Source organism: Oryctolagus cuniculus, chromosome 5, assembly GCF_051225735.1.
Source record: "Oryctolagus cuniculus isolate XC-2025 breed Fujian yellow rabbit chromosome 5, ASM5122573v1, whole genome shotgun sequence".
NCBI classification, from domain to species: domain Eukaryota; kingdom Metazoa; phylum Chordata; class Mammalia; order Lagomorpha; family Leporidae; genus Oryctolagus; species Oryctolagus cuniculus.
The window spans coordinates 85914713-85932115 of record NC_142871.1 but is presented as its reverse complement, the minus strand read 5'-3'; the positions used below and the strand labels follow the sequence as shown (position 1 = coordinate 85932115).

General features: G+C 38.1%; 1 long non-coding RNA gene and 1 pseudogene across 3 annotated transcripts in view; both read right to left on the bottom strand.

Annotated features, from left to right (window-relative positions):
• LOC138849638 (uncharacterized) overlaps nt 1–17403 on the bottom strand; it is a 180011-nt gene that overhangs the window by 16067 nt on the left and 146541 nt on the right. The gene's annotated exons all lie outside the window — the stretch shown is intronic.
• Nucleotides 6226–6392, bottom strand: LOC127493286 (U2 spliceosomal RNA; annotated as a pseudogene).

Here is a 17403-nt window from a genome sequence, read left to right as displayed (position 1 = left end):
GATGATGCGTTAGTTATACCAAGTGTAAAGCAGAAAGTTAACCAGACTCAGTTGCCTCTGTGATAAACAGAATGGCTATGTGGTAGAGCAGGAAACTGACAGAGAAGAAGGCCTTAAATACAAATGTTAAAGTGATGCGGTCCAAACAAATCACAGATGACTTGCAGTGACAATGTTAAATTGTTTTTTAAGTACATAATGAATGAGAGGGATGCTCTATTTCTAACCTATTCTGGTTTCTAGGAACCACAGAAGTGCAGCAAATTTATTTTTCGGTGGCAGAACAAAGACTTTAAAAACATTCATAAACAACACAGAACAGAAATTACTATGAAGAAATGACTTTTATATCACAGAACTCATTTGTGAGTGACTTTTAATAGCATTGTCCTCAGAGGCACCAACATGAGCTCTCATCCTGGTTGTGATGGTTCAGAACTTGAGAAAGTTTCTCAATTTTCTTTCCTATAATGAGAAACATCTTAAAGTAGGTAGAGTGGATCCATCAAACTAGCCTGTTTTCCTTGACATACAGGAAATAATTATGCTCCTTTGCCCAAAGAATCTATATTTTTAGCTCCTTGGCCAGTGGAGTTTAGTACAGCTTGGAACAATTGTCTAATGGAAATTTCTTACTTCTTACCCACCTCATATAAAAATTGTAAAAGCTGTAGGGTGTTAGGTTTGGAAGAGTTTGGAGTTCTGGCCTTTCATTCCCCTAGAAAGGATAGATGGAAAAAAGAGATGAAGACCAACCTCAATAGTGACAGGTTGCTTTGTTTGAAGCAAAGAGGTTGGTGACAGTCTGTTCTTGTGAACAGACTGCAAAGTGCAATTTAGAGCTCAGTGCGCATTTAGAGCTCAGGTTTTATCTGGTCAAGGAGGGAATTTGCCACTATGGGAAGGGAGTATAAGGCAGCTGGCTGAAGAGTAAGGAGCTTTTGGAAGCCTCAAGGTACTTTCCTCTTATTTGTTTCATAGCTGCCCTGTACTCTTCAGCTTCTCCTGGTTGCATACAAGGGGTCTTCCCTCATGACTCAATAGACTCAATGTCGCACAAAATGTCTGTGGAAATTTGACATTTGTAAAAATGGTTGTAGTTGTAGAATGAAGATATTCCTTATTCAAAAAAGTTCTCTTGATTTGCTACTATATTTTAGTATAGAATTCCGGATAGTGAAATAGCAAGAGATTATTTGACTTCAGTATCCTATCATGCAGGGCATGTTATCCAATATGTCATGATTAACTGGAAGATTCCTGTAATCATTTTACCATAATCCATATGATACAAACATCATTAGGCTTTAAGAAGCCTTGGGTAAAAATAAGTGGTCTGAACTGGAGGTTCACATTTCTTAGCACCTAATGCTGGTGCATTATGAACTCTCCCTTGTCCTGTGCTTATTGCTTCATGGGGAACTTCATTGCTCTATGATTACTTGCTGAGAAAGAAAAGTTTTGGTTCTCATTTATACATGACTTTGTAAATGCTATAGCACTCTTCAGTAGTAGATTGCTTAAAAATTACACACTGATTAAGATGTGCCTCTGAAAGTTTGTGGGCAAGAAGCATACACCTAGTGGGGAGAATTTTGAGTTAATGCATCTAAGTGTCTTGTTTGTTCACAAAGAAAGACATCTGGAGGTAGATGCACACTGATTCATGGGAGATGGCCAGTGGTTTGCCTGAACAGTCAAGCACTTGAAAGGAATAATAATAAAGGTTGACTGACAAGAAAATTAGAGAAAGAAGATAGCAGACGGGTCTCTCTGAATGGGTCAAGGGAGATATTTTTGCTTGCCAAAATATCTACTCTGCAGAGGAAGTCTCACAAAACCAATGGGAAAAGACAGCTCATTCTGTGTTTGTGTTTCAATGACTTTGCCCAGCCACAACAGTACTTATTTATTTTTATAACTATAGTAGCCTGGTAGGATGTTACACATAGGACTCAATCACCTGAAATTCCTCTTCATGTCTTTGGGAAAACAGCTTTTAGAAATACACTTTTTACCTGAAATGACTGATTAATAATAACTAAGAAACAACAGGTTGCTGCTCCAGAAGGAGCTCAGGCTATCTGTGTGGTAACTCTCACTGTTTTTGTGTCCACTGGTAATAGTTAAAGTAAATTCAAACAGTCAACACTACCATATTAGTCAAATTTTCATTATGACAGTGAGATACCTAAGAAAAGCTAACTTTAAAGGAGAAAATGTTCAATTAGGTCACCATTTTAGAGGCCCAATCCAAAATTAAGCAGGTCCATTGCCTTGGCATCTGGCGAGGGTGGTGGAGGATAGGCAGAGGAAGGATCACATGGCAAGCCAGGTAGCAGTGAGAGTACCTGGACACAACTTCCATTTTATAACCAATCATTTTGCAAGAACTATTTTTGTAGGGTCTCCATTGCATCTTCATCTTCACAGCTCCACTAGGTATCAGAGGTTCAACTCTACAGCACAACTCTCTGCCTGGTCTCCCAGGCTTCCCTTTGAAATCTGAGTGTAAGCTGCCATGATGCCATAGCTCTTTATTCTGAGCACCTGTGAACCAAGTGCAATGTCAAAAACACCAATATATGCCACCACGTGAACAGCACCTGGATTTGTTTGAATTACAGATGCAGATTCAGAGTGCTTTATGGGCTGAACCAAGGGAAATAAACCCCAAGGTGGTCTAGGGTGAGTAAATTCATTGAATGTGTTCCAGGGCTTCAGGAAACAATTCTGCCCTTCCAGGCCTTCTCTTTGGCCAGCAGTTTCTCCAGTTCATTCTCTCCCAAACTTGCTTTTTCTTGCTTCTTTTCTGGTCAGGCCATGTGTTTTCTAAATACTCTTGCTCTACTCACTTTTGTTCCTGATTCTCACTGTAAAACTTACTAAAAGTGACCAATGACACTAACACTGCAGCTTGACATGCTTTACTGGCTTGAAATCTCTTCCACTAAATAAATAATGTATCACCTTCAAGATTAGCCTCTTTCAAAGTCTCAGAGAAAGAACACAATAAAGTCAGAATTTTATGCATGGTTTAACATGGGTAGCCTTTAGTCAAATTCCCAATAGAATTCTCATTTCTCAGAATTAGTGCTGTCTTTGCTATCTACCTGTTCATAAGCAATCTGGTAAAAATTACTTAGTCAATCTCTAACATACCCCAGTTCTTTCCTAGGTCTCTGATCCTTCACAGAATGGTCTATATTCCCCTGATTATAGTATTTCAGTCTTTTCCAAGACTAATACTCCAAATTCTTCTGACATGTGACAATTAATCAATTCCTATGCTTTTATTTATTGACTTTTCATTCCTACAATGAAATACCTGACGCTAACTTTATGAAGAAAAATGGCTTATTTAGCTCATAATTTTGGAGGTTCAAGTCTAAGATTGAACAAACCCATTGGCCTGACATCTGGCAAGAATGGCAGAGAAAGGATCACATGGCATAAGAGGCAGCAGAGAAAGAGTTACTTGGCCCAAATATTTTATAATCAATCATCTCATGAGAATTACCCTTTAAGGGGATACCCTTAAATCTTAGGCATACTTTCTAAATACTACAACTTTGATTAAAATTCTATGCACTCAGTATCATTAACTTATGACTTTTGGGGTTAAACAACCTCATTAATTTGATAGATAAATTTTATTCAAACCATAGCAACCACTAATGTCTCAGGAATGCAAGTATGCAAGTTTGCATCCATTTTAAAAATATTTATTTATTTATTTGAAAGGTGGAGATACAGAGAACAAGCAAGAGAGAGAGAAGAGAGAGGGAGAATTTTCTTATGCTGATTCACTCTTAAAATGGTTGCAATAGCTTAACCTTCTGTGCCACATAGCCAGCCCCATCAAATAGTTTGTGACAAACCTTGATTAGAGTAAAAGGATCTAGAGTTGGAAATAGATGAAGATATAAATACCAACTTTATCCTCAGTGGAAGTGAGGGTTTAGTAGCCAGGCATGTATTCCTCCTTGCTGTTGCTGTCCAGTGTATTTATCTTTTCAGAAGAATGTTGTGAGACTTCAGATTTTATCGCTTCACCTCCCCCTTAGATTCTAAGTCACTAGCACCACATCAGTCCTCCTATTTCCCATATGTGGCCAGTAATCTTTAAAATTTCTAGAGCCTTTTGGCTTCTTCTGCTACATCCCAACTTGTATTTAACATTGCAGTACTTTTCAGGGAATGATATTTACTTTCTGAGAGGTGACAAAAGGGAAGGGACTATATATCACAAACAGTTAAGCATGGAGGAACTAATTCCTCTTTGTAAAACTTTAATCCACTGGAAATATTTGATAGGAAAGATATGGGACTAAATAGTAGGCCTTGAGAGAAATTCTCAGGCATCCAAAGAATGAAGGGAAAAGTATGAGAATTCAAGGTAAAATATTAATTTTAAAAAATATATCAAGACTTGATTTGTGGCCTAATAAGTGGTCTACCCTGGGGAAGCTTCTATATTTCTAACAAAAAGAATATGTATTCAGCAGCTGTTGAATGAAGTGTTCTATAAACTCTGCTTCCTTTCTCCAACTGATAGACTTTCCTGAGTTATGGCTTCTTTGCATTGCCTTTTTGGAGTCATCTTGCAAAGTTGAACATAGAAGCCTATGTCTTTTTATGAATTGTTGAATAGCAGTGCCCATGATAGTCAACCATCAACTTTATTTGCCTTTTATCTTCCCTTTTCATTTACTTTGGCTATCTATGGATTGAATCTTCCAAATAAAGTATTATCAATTGAAATCTAGCTCCCCCAAAATCTCTTAGAATTCCTGGCCTCTGTCTTTTCCAAAGGGCCTGACAGTCAGAGCTAGGGGCTCTGGTAGTAAAAATAGAGATTACACAAGCTTAACAGTAGAAGGGAGGTGGAGAGAGATGGGGCAATGAGCACCAGTCACCCATGACAAAGGCTGTCCAGGCAGAAGACTGCCTAAATTCTTTAATTATCACTTTACTACTGGTAAAGACCCAATGAACATGTTTGATGTGCTCAAAAATAAAATATCTGGTGGGCACATAGTCAAGAATAGGAAAAGCAGTGAAATAGGATGGTATTTTTCCTTCTCAAAATTTCCCCTTTTTTGATATGATACTTTTCTCAAATTAACAATGTTGTTAAACAGACTACCCCTCCTGTTGTACTGGAAAAGGAAAAAGAGTGCTGTGATTCTCAGATGCAGGATACATGAAATGAGTGGATGAGGAAGGGTGTTACCTAGTGATATCATTATCTCTCTACACATGGCTTTCATTTTATTTCATCCCCCAAGCACTTCAAAATTCTAAGTTCATGTCTTTGGTATTATTTGAAAAGAATAAGTTCATAGAGTGTCTTGTTACCTGTAGTAAATAATGCAAAGTAAGCCTTTAGGAATTTGATATTTCATTAATAAAGAAAGAACATTATATACTTCCATAAAATTGAGAAAATATCATATATATACATATATAGAAAATATATGAATATATATTTAGGTAAGTGCCAAAAGTAATTTTTACTTTTTCTTCCATTACCCTTTGAAGTACACTATAAATACGAATCTACAAGATTTAACAACAAAAGGACATGCAAAATGTATAAATGGCTTGGGTAAAAGGTTTTTTTTTTTTTTTTTTTTTTTTTTTTTTGACAGGCAGAGTTATACAGTGAGAGAGAGAGAGACAGAGAGAAAGGTCTTCCTTTCCATTGGTTCAGCCCCCAAATGGCCGCTGCAGCCAGTGCGCTGCGCAGATCCAAAGCCAGGAACCAGGTGCTTCCACTTGGTCTCCCATGCAGGTGCAGAGCCCAAGGACTTGGGCCATTCTCCACTGCCTTCCCAGGCCACAGCAGAGAGCTGACCTGGAAGAAGAACAACCGGGACAGAATCCAGCACCCCGACCAGGACTAGAACCTCGGGTGCTGGTGCCGCAGGCAGAGGATTAGCTTAGTGAGCCACAGCGCTGGCCAAAAAGGTTTCTGTTGTTGTTTCTAGGAAAACTCTGTTGGTTTATCCCTAATCTACACTTACACCTCTGCAGCGCACAGCTACAAATCTTAGTATCTCAAACTCTTCATTCATAACATCTCTTTCTGATGGTCCACACAAATAGTAAACTATCAACACCTCTTAATTAGAATAATGTTTTGATTCTAATATGGTAACAAAATATATTACTTGAAAAAATGTGATACATAGACAAGAAATATTTCCTCTTTTCTTTCATTGCTCTAAGTTCTTCAGAGGTAAAGTTGAAAAATCAGTGAGAGCTGCCTATCAAAAGCACTCATGTCAAATTACATAATTCAGCTCTTTATAGTATGACATGAAATTCCCATTTGTAATAGTGTTGTCATACTACACTTGATCTTAGCCAAAAGGCTGAGAAGTGATGTAATTGTGTTGTCATAAAGTTCCATCACTGACTATAGATGGATATTTGGTTCAGTTGTGAATCACCATTTGCCACCAATTAGAGAACTTACTTGAGGTATTAGATCTTGTAACAAGAAATGTGCCAGGGGATTCCAATTCAATCCCATCAAGGTGGCATGTACCAATGCCATCTCACTAGTCCCAGTGATCAATTTCAGTTCACAATTGATCATACTGATAGGTCTAAGAGTCAAAGGGATCACATAAACAAGACTAGTGTCTGCTAATACTAACTGATAGAAACAAAAAGGGAGAAAATGATCCAACATGGGCAGTGGGATACACAGCAGACTCCTAGAATGGCAGATGTCCTAAATAGCACTCTGCCTCAGAATCAGCTCTTTAGCCATTCGGATCTGGCTGAAGAGCCCATGAGAGTATTTTAGGCATGGAAAGCCAAGACATTCTGGCAAACAAAACAAAACAAAACAAAACAAAAACCTAAATGAAAGATCTCTGCGAGTGAGATCCCAGTGGAAAGAACGGGGCCATCAAAGAAGGAAGTACCTTTCTCTGAAGGGAGGAGAGAACTTACACTTTGACTATGACCCTGTCGGAATAAGATCGACGTCGCCGAACTCAAAAGGCTTCCATAGCCTTGGCAACTCATGACTAGAGCCTAGGGAGATTACTGACACCATAAACAAGAGTGTCAAATTGTTAAGTCAGCAACAGGAGTTACTGTGTACTTACTCCTCATGTGGGATCTTTGTCCTTAATGTGGTGTCCAATGTGAATTAATGCTATAACTAGTACTGAAACAGTATTTTACACTTTATGTTCTGTGTGAGTGCAAACTGATGAAATCTTTACTTAATATATACTGAATTGATCTTCTGTATATAAAAATAATTGAAAATGAATCTTGATGTGAATGGAATGGAAGAGGGAGTGGGAGATTGGAGGGGTGCGGGTGGGAGGGAAGTTATGGGGGGGAAGCCATTGTAATCCATAAACTGTACTTTGGAAATTTATATTTACTAAATAAAAGTTTAAAAAAATCTAGTAACAAGAGAATGAAATTTCTAATGTTTTTAAAATAGTTTATTTTCAAGAACAGTTTTAGGTTCACACCAAAATAAAGCAGAAGGTATAGAAATTTAGCATATTCTCGGTGATCCACCTAAACCCTCCTCCATTATCAATATATCCACTGGGGAAGTACATATGTTACACTGATGAACCCACTTTGATACAGCAGCCAAAGTCCATATTCTACATGAGAGTTTACTTTCTATGTTGTACCCTCTTTGGGTTTGGAAATATCATTATACAATATTGTATATTATAGTATCACACAAATTAGTTTCACTGCCCTAAACATCCTCTGTGTTCTTCCTGTTCATCTCTCCTTCTCCCTATGTGCTTGAAAGTGCTAAGATTCTTCTTGTATTTTCCAGAATATCATAAAGCTGGAATTATACAAAATGCAGACTTTTCAGACTGGATTCTTCCACTTCACAATATTCACTGATGGTTTCTTACTGATATTTTCATGCCTTGATAGCTCATTTCTTTTAGCACTGAAAATATTCAATTGTCTGGATGTAGCTACTGACCTACTGAAAGACATCTTGGTTGCTTCCAAGTTTTGGCAAGAATGAACAAAGATTCTATGGACATCCATGTACAGGTTTTTGTGTGAACATGCATTTCCTTTTTTTTTCAAAATTTTATTTATTTGAAAGGAAGGGTTACAGAGAGAGAGGGAAGTAGACAAGCACAGAGAAAGAGAGAGAGAGAAAGAGTGGGGGAGGGAGAGAGAGAGAGAGAATCTTCCATTTGCTGGTTCACTCTTCTAATGTTCACAGTGCTGGGGCTTGGACAGGCTGAAGCCAGGAGCCAGGAATTTCTTCCAGGTCTCCCATATGGATGCAAAGTCCCAAGCACTTGGGTAATCTTCTGCAACATTCCCAGGCACATTAGCAAGGAGCTAATCAGAAGTGGAGCATCCAGGATTCAACCTGGTGCTAATACATTATATGCTAAGGTTACAGACATCATCTAAACATATTGTACAACCATGCCAGCCCCTGAGCATACATTTTCTGTTCCTTTGGGTAAATACTAAAGGCACAATTGCTGAATTGTATGCTAAGAGTATTTTATTTTTATAAAAAACTGCAAATCTTTCTTCCAAATTGGCTGTACTACTTTGAATTCCTATCAGAAATGAATAAAAGTTCTTGTTGCCCAAATCCTTGCCAGCATTTGGTGTGCTCAGTGTTCTGGATTTTTGCCATTCTGATAGATATGTGATGGTATCTCAATGTGTGTTTTTTTTTAAAAGATTTATTCATTTATTTGAAAGGCAGAGTTACAGAGAGGCAGAGGCAGAGAGAGCTCTTCCATTCAATGGTGCTCTTCCAAGATAGCCACAACAGAGCTGGGCAAATCCAAAGCCAGAAGCTTCCTCCAGATCCTCCATGTGGGTGCAGGGACCCAAGGACTTGGAACATCTTCCACTGATTTCCCAGGCCAAGCAGAGAGCCGGATCAGAGGTGGAACACCTGGGACTCTAACCAGTGTTAATATGGGACGCCAGTGCTTCAGGTGGTGGCCCTACTTGTTATGCCACAGCGCCAGCCCCATCTCATTGTTTTTTAAAGTTGCTTTCCCTTGATGACATATGAGATAGAAACCTTTACATGTGCTTATACATATGCATTCGTTCTTTGATGAGATGTCCATTAAAGACCTGGCCTATTATTTGGACAACAGCCCTTTGTCAGATATGCATTTTTTTCCATTTGAAAACAGTCACTGCTTATTACTTGATCATATTTTTTTAACTTTTATTTAATGAATATAAATTTCCAAAGTACAGCTTATGCATTACAATGGCTTCCCCCCCATAACGTCCCTCCCACCCGAAAACCTCCCTTTCCCACTCCCTCTCCCCTTCCATTCACATCAAGATTCATTTTCAATTCTCTTTATATACAGAAGATCAGTTTAGCATATATTAAGTAAAGATTTCAACAGTTTGCTCCCACACAGAAACATAAAGTGAAAAATACTGTTTGAGTACTAGTTATAGCATTAAATCTCAATGTACAGCACACTAAGGACAGAGATCCTACATGAGGAGTAAGTGCACCGTGACTCCTGTTGTGGACTTAACAAATTGACACTCTTGTTTATGGCCTCAGTAATCACCCTAGGCTCTTGTCCTGAGCTGCCAAGGCTATGGAAGCCCCCTGAGTTCACTGACTCTGATCATAATTAGACAAGGTCGTAGCCAAAATGGAAGTTCTCTCCTCCCTTCAGAGAAAGGTACCTCCTTCTTTGATGACCCGTTCTTTCCACTGGGATCTCATTCACGGAGATCTTTCATTTAGGTCATTTTTTTTTCCAGAGTGTCTTGGCTTTCCATGCCTGAAATACTCTCAGGGGCTTTTCAGCCGGATCCGCATGCCTTAAGGGCTGATTCTGAGGCCAGAGTGCTGTTTAGGACATCTGCCATTCTAGGAGTCTGCTGTGTATCTCACTTCCCATGTTGGGTCGTTCTCTCCCTTTTTTATTCTATCAGCTAGTATTTGCAGACACTAATCTTGTTTATGTGCTCCCTTTGGTTCTTAGTCCTATCATTATGATGAATTGTGAACAGAAATTGATCACTTGGACTAGTGAGATGGCATTGGTACATGCCACCTTGATGGGATTGAATTGGAATCCCCTGGTATGTTTCTAACTCTACTGTTTGGGGCAAGTGAGCTTGAGCATGTCCCGAATTGCACATCTCTTCCCTCTCTTATTCCCACTCTTATATTTAACAGGGATCACTTTTCAGTTAAATTTCAACACTTAAGAATAACTGTGTATTGATTACAGTATTCAACCAAAAATATTAAAATATTAAATAGAACAAACAAACAAAAAGTACTAAGAGGGATAATGTATTAAGTTGTTCATCAACAGTCAGGGCAAGGGCTGAATAACTTGATCATATTACAAAGATACTATGGTAGGTACCTTAATAATCCTTTTTTTCAACACTTAACTTCAACACTTAATCCTATCCATATGCACGTCAAAATGCTATTTTTATCACCCAGTTTAAGGGGATTTGGGGTCCCAAAGCAAGTTTTTAAGTTGTATCCTTAGAAGTAGGTCTGTAGAAATGTTTGCATAACTGTACTGCTTTATATTTTACAATTACAGCTTTAGAGTCATGATGATTCTTCCATCTATGCCTGCTCTCCCACCCACACTCCTGCCCTATTGTGCTTCCCTCTCTTATTCTAACTCTTATTTTTAATTAAGATCTATTTTCAATTAACTTTATACACATATGGTTAACTCTATGCTAAGTAAAGGGTTCAGTGATCAGTATGAAGGGAATAAAAGGGCAATAAAAATAAGATAAAATGAAAAGAAAGAAAGAAAGAAAATATACAAAATACAAAACTGTTCCTCAACAGTCAAGACATGGGTTGTTCAGTGTCACTGCTTCTCAAAGTGTCAATTTCACTTTACAGGTTGCCTTTTAGGTGCTCTATTAGTTATCATTTAGGATCCCGTTGTTCAGTCTTCATGTGTTTTCATATGTGCTGTAGATTTCTGAATTGCTGATTACCAACTTCATTCCACTGTGGTCAGAGAAGGTGCATGATATGATTTGATTTTCTTGAATTTGTTGAGACTTGCTTTATGGCCTATCGTGTGGTCAATAATTCTCACCAGTTCCACACACTGCTGAGAAGAATGTGTATTCTGTGGCTGTAGGATGGAAAGCTCTATAGATATCTATTCAGTCCATTTGGTCTATAGTGTCAATTAATTCTGTTGTTTCTTTGAGATTTTCTTTTTGGTTGAACTGTCCATTTATGAAAGTGGGGTATTGAAATCCCCCATTACTATTGTATTTTTGTATATATATATAAATATATATATGATTTAAAAGGATATATATACATATATATCCTTTTAAATCCATTACTATTTCTTTTAAATAGCAAGGTGCCTTGTAATTAGATGCATATTTGTTTATAATAGTCACTTCTTCCTGTTGAATTGATTCCTTGATCATTACATAGCGCCCTTTCTTGTCTCTTTTGACAATTTTGTGTTGAAGTCTATTTTGTTCTGATATTAGGATGATTATAGCAGCTTTTTTGTTTGTTGAGGCTTTCCAGGCCTAAAATACTCTCATGGGCTCTTCTGCCGGATCTGAATGCCTTAAGGGCTGATTCTGAGGCCAGAGTATTGTTTAGGACATCTGCCATTCTATGGGTCTGCTGTGTATCCCGCTTCCCATGTTGCATCATTCTCTCCTTTTTTATTTTATCAATTAGTATTAGCAGACACTAGTCTTGTTTATGTGATCCCTTTGACTCTTAGACCTATCAGTATGATCAATTGTGAACTGAAATTGATCACTGGGACTAGTGAGATGGCATTGGTACATGCCACCTTGATGGACTGAATTGGAATCCCTTAGCATGTTTCTAACTCTACCATTTGGGGCAAGTCTGATTGAGCATGTCCCAAATTGTAAATCTCCCTCTCTTATTCACAATCTTATATTTAACAGGGATCACTTTTCAGTTAAATTTAAACACCTAAGAATATTTGTGTGTTAATTAAAGAGTTCAACCAATAGTATTAAGTAGAACAAAAAAAATACTAAAAGGGATAAAGTATTAAGTTGTTCATCAACAGTCAGGACAAGGGCTGATCAAGTCTTTGTTTCTCATAGTGTCCCTTTCGCTTTAACAGTTTTCCTTTTTGGTGCTCAGTTATTTGTCACCAATCAAGGAGAACATATGTTATTTGTCCCTTTGGGACTGGCTTATTTCACTTAGCATGATGTTTTCCAGATTCCTACATTTTGTTGCAAATGACCGGATTTCATTGTTTTTTTTACTGTTGCATAGTATTCTATAGAGTTTATGTCCCATAATTTCTTTATCCAGTCTACTGTTGATGTGCATTTAGGTTGATTCCAGGTCTTAGCTATTGTGAATTGAGCTGCAATAAACATTAAGGTGCAGACAGCTTTTTTGCATGCCAATTTAATTTCCTTTGGGTAAGACCTGTGTGTTACCTCATTTGATGGTATCCTGTAGACCTCCAATAGTGTTTTTTAGTCTTCTGATTTATTCATCTTGTTTTTGGTCTGACTAAATTTTCTAGAGATTTGTCTTGTGGCTCAGATATTCTCTCTTCTGCTTCACCAACTGTTGTTAAGACTTTCCACTGAATTTTTAATTTAGTCTTTGAATTCCTCATTTCTAGTATTTCATTTTGATTTCTCTTTAAGATCTCAATTTCATGGGAAAAATTTTCATTGATATCATGAATAGTTTTCTTTAATTCATGAATTTGCTTCTGATTGCTTCTGAGTAATCCAATGATTATTTTTGTATTCCATTTCTGGCATTTCCTCAATCTCTTAATCTTCAGCTCTAATACTGAAATGTTGCCACGTTCCTTTTGGGGAGTTCATAGTGACTTCCTTATTCTTACTTCTTGATTATTTTCTTTTATTCTTTGGCATTTGTTCTTGTGTCTTTTGTCTTTGGTCTGTGTCTCTGTGGCTTAGTAGGACATCTACGCTTTAAGAATGCCAAGAGGTACCTGCTAGGGGTGACCAGGGTGCTCTGTGTAGTATTCTAGAGTGGGGCAAGTATCCATTGTAAGACCCCCATTGGATGTGATAGCTCTCCTCTGAGCAGATGGATGCCCTGGTGTTAGTCCCCAGTGTGCTCAGTACTCATCCTCTCTGCTTAATGAACTGCACATTTGATCTATGGAGTCTTTCCTGCTAGCAAAGTTCCCTCTGTTATGAACTGTTATAGGTAACTGAGGAGCTCAGAGAGTGTGTAGAGGCACTCTGTGGTTGCCCAGAATCTAGCCACAACCCATCTCTTCTTTTTTTTTAAAACTTTTATTTAATGAATATAAATTTCCAAAGTACAGCTTATGCATTACAATGGCTTCCCCCCCATAATGTCCCTCCCACCCGCAACCCTCCCCTTTCCCACTCCCTCTCCCCTTCCATTCACATCAAGATTCATTTTCAATTCTCTTTATATACAGAAGATCAGTTTAGCATATATTAAGTAAAGATTTCAACAGTTTGCTCCCACACAGAAACATAAAGTGAAAAATACTGTTTGAGTACTAGTTATAGCATTAAATCTCAATGTACAGCACACTAAGGACAGAGATCCTACATGAGGAGTAAGTGCACAGTGACTCCTGTTGTTGACTTAACAAATTGACACTCTTGTTTATGGCCTCAGTAATCACCCTAGGCTCTTGTCCTGAGCTGCCAAGGCTATGGAAGCCCCCTGAGTTCACTGACTCTGATCATAATTAGACAAGGTCGTAGCCAAAATGGAAGTTCTCTCCTCCCTTCAGAGAAAGGTACCTCCTTCTTTGATGACCCGTTCTTTCCACTGGGATCTCATTCACGGAGATCTTTCATTTAGGGTGTTTTTTTTTTTTTTTTTTTTTTTTTTTTTTTTTTTTTTTTTCCAGAGTGTCTTGGCTTTCCATGCCTAAAATACTCTCAGGGGCTTTTCAGCCGGATCCGCATGCCTTAAGGGCTGATTCTGAGGCCAGAGTGCTGTTTAGGACATCTGCCATTCTAGGAGTCTGCTGTGTATCTCACTTCCCATGTTGGGTCGTTCTCTCCCTTTTTTATTCTATCAGCTAGTATTTGCAGACACTAATCTTGTTTATGTGCTCCCTTTGGTTCTTAGTCCTATCATTATGATGAATTGTGAACAGAAATTGATCACTTGGACTAGTGAGATGGCATTGGTACATGCCACCTTGATGGGATTGAATTGGAATCCCCTGGTATGTTTCTAACTCTACTGTTTGGGGCAAGTGAGCTTGAGCATGTCCCGAATTGCACATCTCTTCCCTCTCTTATTCCCACTCTTATATTTAACAGTGATCACTTTTCAGTTAAGTTTCAGCACTTAAGAAAAATTGTGTATTGGTTACAGTATTCAACCAAAAGTATTAAGTAGAACAAACAAAAAAAAATACTAAGAGGGATAACATATCAAGTTGCTCATCAACAGTCAGGGTGAGGGCTGATCAAGTCACCATTTCTCATAGTGTTCATTTCACTTTAACAAGTTTCCTTTTTGGTGCTCAGTTAGTTGTCACCTGTCAAGGAGAAAAAGTGGTATTTGTCCCTTTGGGATTGGCTTATTTCACTCAGCATAATGTTTTCCAAATTCCTAACAGGGATCACTTTTCAGTTAAAATTTAAACACCTAAGAATAATAGTGTGTTAATTACAGAGTTCAATCAATGGTACTAGAACAAAAAAAATACTAAAATGGATAAAGTATTACATTGTACATCAACCATAAGGACAAGAGCTGATCAAGTCACTGTTTCTCATAGTGTCCATTTCATTTCAGAAATTGAAAGAATTTGTAGCCTATCTCTTCTTATACAATCACTGTTTTTTTCAGATCCAGCTCCCCGAGCTCTCTGGGTCACGGATTGTTAATGGGGATACTCCATCTCACTATTCAGCACTGTTCATAAGGAAACTCAGGTGTTCCCAGAGCTGCTGTCTATGTGTGTTCCTTCTAACCAGCTTCAGTGCCTGTAGGGAGGGGGATTTTTTCCTTTGTATAGGTCTGTGGTTCATGGGTGTATAGAGTGCCCACACACTGTAGCCCCGTTTGCTTCTTGATGGTGTTCTGTTGGTAGAAGAGTCCCACAGTCAGCACTTCCCCCCACTCCATTGCCAGGCAACTGGTGCAGTGCAACTGGGTTAAGGAATTCTTCTGAATTGCTGTGTTCTTCATTGATTGGGTGGCATGCAACCCCTGTTATTTATTGTTGGGCACACACAGGAGGTGGGGAAGAAGCCACCTTCCTGGTTCACTAGAGTGGGCATCTTCCCCCTGGGATCCAAGCTTCCGTTTTTTGCTGTTTATTTGCTCCCTCTGCTGCAGGTCTGTTGCTCGCTCTGGATCTCTTGTTGGAACCCCATGAGAGATAGATCTGCTGGAACCTGCTAGGTCTCCTGCTGGAAGACCAGCAGAGCTCTATCCTACGAGTGTACTTATTCCCCTTTTTACTCATTAATTCACCCTGTGTAAATGGGACCATCCTGTGGCTATTCCGCCATCTTGCTGTCATCCTTCTAATAAGCCTGTTTATCTGTTTTGCCCTTTTGCCAGCATCTCTGTCCTCCAGAAACTTGGTGTTCTTGTTATTCATTGCACCTCATGGAGAAGATAATTTGAAGGGCCGAAAAAGGAATTTGCTTCTTTAAAGTATTACCCAACAGTACAGATCTTTCGTGAAGATATCATATTTACCAAGAGATGGAGCAAGCAGAGTGTTATCTGTCAGTCAATTGATTCTTTTTGATTTTGACATAATCACACCTATAAATTAGCTCATTTACTGACTGCTATATATGCTTCCACAATTCAGCTTGTCAACTGAAGCCTTTTTGAGCTTAACAAAATGTTCCCAGTAAGACCTGGCAAAGGTGAAGAAGCAGCAACACTTTTAATACTTCGGGGCTCTCTTCATTCATATCTTTGATCCTAATGGCAAATGCCAATTTGAGTTCTGCATGTACATAGAAGTTGCCCACTTTTCTCACAGTCCTTGCTATTTGTATTGAATTCTGTCCATCTGCCCATATTCTTTGTGATAGTGCTTAGCTTACTGTTTCCATCTTATGGGCAAACTTCTTGCTCTGGCACTTGATTTTTAGGTTTCTGGAATTCCTCCACTCTTTCTTAATGGTTTCTGGCACAACAGAAACATTATTTTTCTTTTCTTGCCATCCTCTGTGGCTCCAACTGAAAATGAGGAAGTTTGTCAGATATGTGTTTTGCAAACATTTTCTTCCAGACCATGACTTGTCTTTGTATTCTTTGACATTGTCTTTTCCAGAGTGGATATTTTAATTGTAACAGAGTTCATATTATCAATTTTTTTTGTCCTGGGTGATGCCTTTGTTGTTGTTTCTACACTTTTGGTTTTGATGTAATGCCATTGTAGTGTGAGGGAGTCTACAGAGAACACAAGAGTGATGTTCTTGGAAATCTGCATCCGTGTTGATGTTTTACTCTCTAAGGCTTGCTGGAGTATTTTGACAATATCAGCTGGTGTGTTTTTGTCTGGGGCCTATGTCAAGCAATGTCTTGTAGTTTTTAGGAGGTTTAGTAAAGCACAAAAGCCTTTCTGTGAGGAAATGTCTTTGATATCACAATTCCATCAAGATTGTGTGACACAAACTTTCCATATTATGCTGTTATAAGTGCAGACTCAAATATATTTTAATCTAGTTTCTCATTGGCTTGTGAATATAATTTTTAATTCTATGATTTATTGCATTTCAACTCTTGAGTTACATGACATTATTGCAGCCATTAAATTTATATTATTTAAGTTACCATAAATCATTCATAATAGTGAAAAGAACCATTAACTGATATCCAATTCACAGCACTCCAAATTTCAAATTTTATTGCTATTAAATTATCCTTGAGGGACCACATTTATAATAACTATTATAATAATCAATTTTATTTAACTGTGTGTCCCATGAAGCTCAACAAAATTGTGGTTGCTAAAACCAATCTTTACCTGGCTCCATGGTCCCTAGGAAAGTCTGTCTCCTAATAAAAATTTAATAGTAAACAGAAAAGTATCAACAGAAGAATGTCTGGCTCATGAAGCTTCCTAGTTCCTTTACTGCTCAACATCTGTGATCTGCTCACACACTCATCTTTGCTACCAGTCCTTCTGTAACACTCAGAACAATGCTACTTCTTCCATAATCACAATTTTACTCCTCTTAATGTAACCCTTCTTCTGTCAGCTTGTTTGTTGAACTACACCCAGTGAAATTTTTCTCCAGTTTCATTAGAACTTTCAGGTAATTGACCCTCTCTTTCTTTCTTTGTTTCTTTCTTTGTTTCTTTCTTTCTTTCTTTCTTTCTTTCTTTCTTTCTTTCTTTCTTTC